Genomic DNA, 4,462 nt, shown 5'->3' with positions numbered 1-4,462 from the left:
CCCATGTCTGTTGGGTGTGCCATTTGTAAACTTTTATATTATATTGTATTTTTTATTGTGGAATAAAGTTAATATACTTGTATATTTTAAGGTTTATTTTCTTTGCACTTTTGCACGAGTCACTTTAATGCGGATCTTTTATGCATATTATAAATATCTGCATACACAAAGTACGTTCACTATAATCACTTTATTTCACTGTTTCACTTTGGCACAGCTATAATGTGGTAATTTAATGCACATTATAAATGTCTGCACATACAAAGTGCATTCTGTGCATGTGTAGTATCTTCACTATAATCACTTTACCTTATCCTCTTTAACTTAGGCACAGCTTTGATATGAGCGATTTGCTGCCCCTTGCCGGCTCCCGTCGGAGGTCCGGTGTCATGTGATGTGGGCGTGGCGCCGACCCACCCATGTGACCTGAACCTGCCTGCTGGGAGTGAGGCTTGAGGCGCAATAGGGATATCTCACTTGCGGTTCATAGGAGCGCACTTTTTTATTCACTGACGTCACCGGAATTACACCTTATTTAAACCGGATGGAGAGCCGGATTAAGCCACGCCCCCTGAGGAAGCGGCAATACGGTGAACGCAAAACGCGCGTTGGGGTACGGTACCAGGACGCAGATCTGACACCTCGCTTACTATGGGTAATTAATACATCCATTCCCCTTTCCTTTTTCCCTTAGGATATGTTATGGTCTGTGGTTCTAACTTGCATAACCTTTTAATATTGATGTTCACTCCATGTGCCAGATACGAGCCTTATGGTTTAGGGGAAAATACTGGATAACCCTGATTGTGATTGGATATACTTGTGTCCCGTCTGTATACCTGGTTCATTGGTTGCACCTAGGGATTGATCACTTTGCACAATCCTATGTATTATTATTTACTGTATGCTAAATGTATGGTTTAGTCGCTATTGTCTAAATTTAATAAATTATAAACCTTTGTATATTAATTTGGGCTAATTTTGACTCATTTTTCTCCTATTTTCAATCACCAGTTCTGTTCCAGATGCTCAGAGCAGCGGGCATCTTGAAACACATACTGAAAATGCGCATGATGCAGCCTCTGTAGGTAATGGTGTTTGTGATAATGAAATGGTCGTAGATCGTTCAGACATTTTACAGCATTTTTATCATCATCAAAGGGCTCTCCGCAATTTCAACGGTCATATACATACGGATAATTTTAGATTTGTAAATTTGGAGCGTGTACAATCATTTGTAGAGGCCGTGAATATTGTTCATGACGGCGTTCAGTCATTACTGGATAGAATCATCAGGGACATTGAACCTGGTGACTTTGTACAGTTAAGGTTTGAATGCGGTGATACTTTAGACCCTATTTTCGCTACAAAACAAACCCGTGAAGATTTTAATTCTGAATCTTTTTTAAATGCCGTTGCCCATACACTTCAAAGTAATGCTGAATGTCTAGCATCCAATTCGTTAAAGCTAGTCGTCACCATCATTAAAAATAGCGGTGGTGTTCATGTTTTACAACCGCGTATGCCCGGCTAGAGCTCTATTCGCTGCTGGACCGGCTGCAGGAGAGGTGCCTTTATCACGACACAGATTCTGTTATTTTTGTACAGAGAGATGGTGAGTGGCAGCTGCCTTTAGGCCATTACCTGGGGGAGATGACCAGTGAAATACCCGATGGTACACACATCACAGAATTTGTATCCGCGGGCCCCAAAACCTACGGGTACAAACTCAACACCGGTAAAACTGTCTTAAAAGTTAAGGGTATAACACTAAATGTTGGTAACTCTCAATCTATTAATTTCAACAGTCTAAAAGATCTAGTTCTGGACTACCCGAGCAATTCTGACACAGATACACAGAAAAGTATTGTCATACAACAGCCGTCCATTGTAAGAAATAAAAAGTACTGGGAGATTGAAACGAGGCCGTTACGCAAAACACAAAAGTGCGTTTATACAAAGCGGCGACTAATTGACGGTTTCGCCACCCTGCCTTTTGGGTATTAGCAGAGTATTGTGCTGATGGATACACGCTTGCAACATCCATTCTCATGCATTCTAGCAGGACCGTCTAATTCTGGAAAGAGCTATTTTGTAAAACAACTGCTGTATAATATTGAAACTAATTTTTCTCAGAAACCTGATAATATTGTTTGGTTTTATTCGTGTTGGCAGAAACTATATGATGAAATCTCTCTCTTTTCCCCACGCCAGATTTGTGGAGGGTCTGCCGAATACATTCGTAGATGACGAATTATTCCCACCAGAGAAGGTGAATTTGGCTATTGTTGATGATCTCATGGAGAGTGCTAGTGAAAATTGTGAGATAGAAAAAGCCTTTACCAAGTATGTGCACCACAGAAATCTCAGCATTTTCTACCTGGTACAAAACATATTTTGTCAGGGTAAGAAAAGCCGTACGATAAATTTAAACACAAAATACATGGTGCTTTTTAATAATCCCCGAGATAAATTACAAATTTTAACTCTAGCTCGCCAGATGTATCCCGGAAAAACACGTTTTTTCCTAGAAGCTTTTGAGGATGCCACGCGGGAACCTTATGGGTATTTGCTTGTAGATTTGAGAGCTAATACCCCTGAGGATCTGCGCTTAAGGACCGGCTTGTTCCCACCAGCGTTGCCTGCTGTTTATGTTCAAAAGAAAAACACTTCTAAAAAGTGAATTTTACCCAGGTATCAGACACGCTACGCTGTGTGCGTTGTGCTGTAAAGATGTCTGAGAGACTCCGGCGTAACTGGGCTCTCTTAAAAACTCTGGTGAAGGCAACCCCGGCTGTCCGAAAGTCTATTTTGCGCAATGCAAGCAATGATTTAATTACAGCCATAGGCGAGATTGCTTTAAACATCTTAAAAGGCAGGATTCCGCTGAAAGAGCGTCAAAAAGGCATATTAAAGAAGTGGCGTAAAGCTATAAGAACCCTGAGCGACAGATCTCAGCCCATAAAGAAAAAGAAGCGGCTACTAAAGCAGGCCGGCGGGTTTATCGGCCCTCTTTTAGCTTTTACAATCCCTATAATAACAAGCCTGCTCGCAGGAAGATAATGGAGCATACAGAGAAAATGTATCTAGTCCCCAAACAGGAGCTAGACAAACTAAGACCCGGCGCTACAGATAACATACGCGACAGTGTTATTCATCGCCTTGATGGCGAAATTAACGACATTTTACAACGTCGTGACATTCCCGATGATGTGAAAATTAAAATGTATAGCACCGTGCTACAATGATACTTGGTGCATACGCGGCACAGCTCAAAAGAAGTAACGGCTTTAAATCTCGTTAGCACTCCTGATCCTGGTCAGCAACAATTGTCAAATACCGACTCTGATAAAAATGAAGAGATCGCTGAAATTGTCAGCCACATAAGCCAAAGATATAAAAAGAATGCTGAATTTTTACTAAACAGGTTACTACAGAATAAAAATGTTACAGCATGGAATAATAAAGCTGAATTTATTTTCAAAGGATCCGTAATACCGGGGTCTAACTTACTGGATTTGGTACGTAGTACTACGCAGAGTCATGCTCTGACCGGCAGAAATTTACCGCCGGGTTGGGATTCATTTATGCAGGCTATGGCCGAGCTAAATATACCGTCTACAGTTGTTGGTAATCCCACTACTAGGAAGCTTTTAGATGAATTAAAAATTTCCAGCAGCGAGACACACGCTGTACCTACGCCGCAGAAGCTAGCTCCGACGCCGCGTACAATCCAATCTTTACATTCCCCGTCATTAGGTACCACACGTGGAACTCTGCTACCTAAAAAAAGGTCTCTACCGATGCTACAAACCATGTGGCTCACGATGTAAAGAATGTACTGGATAAATGACGTACATGACTTGTAACTAGTGTTGAGCGATACCTTCCGATATCGGAAAGTATCGGTATCGGAAAGTATCGGCCGTTACCGTCAAAGTATCGGATCTAATCCGATACCGATACCCGATCCCAATGCAAGTCAATGGGACGAAAATATCGGAAATTAAAATAAACTAAAGCTTTAAAATAAAGCTTTCCTTGTAGGTTAATTCTACAAGAATAATGTAAGATGTATTGGGGGAGGTGGCGGAGACATTAAAGGCACAGAGGTTTAGCCCAATCAAAAAGAATAGCATGATTTTTATTTTATTTTTTATGACATTCGGCGTTAGAAAGATTTTGACTATGTTATTTTTTTTTTATTTTGTCACTTCCACGCCCTTCACCTTCTTTTTTACTTCTCCCACACTTTCTTCTTCATGATCCTCATCATCAGCTTCTTTGACATCAACTTCTTCACCTTATTCATCTTCTTCTTCATCTTCTACCTATTATTTTTTTTCTTACATTGTTCATATTCTTTTTATTTAACTATTATCTTCTTCGTATTCAACTTCTTCATCATATTCTTATTTGTGACAGGCATTCCCGTAGTTGTTATCTATAAAAGTTTGAAGAT

Source organism: Ranitomeya variabilis, chromosome 1, assembly GCF_051348905.1.
Source record: "Ranitomeya variabilis isolate aRanVar5 chromosome 1, aRanVar5.hap1, whole genome shotgun sequence".
Lineage (NCBI taxonomy): Eukaryota > Metazoa > Chordata > Amphibia > Anura > Dendrobatidae > Ranitomeya > Ranitomeya variabilis.
The sequence above is the reverse complement of the archived record's forward strand: the minus strand, read 5'-3'. Positions refer to the sequence as shown.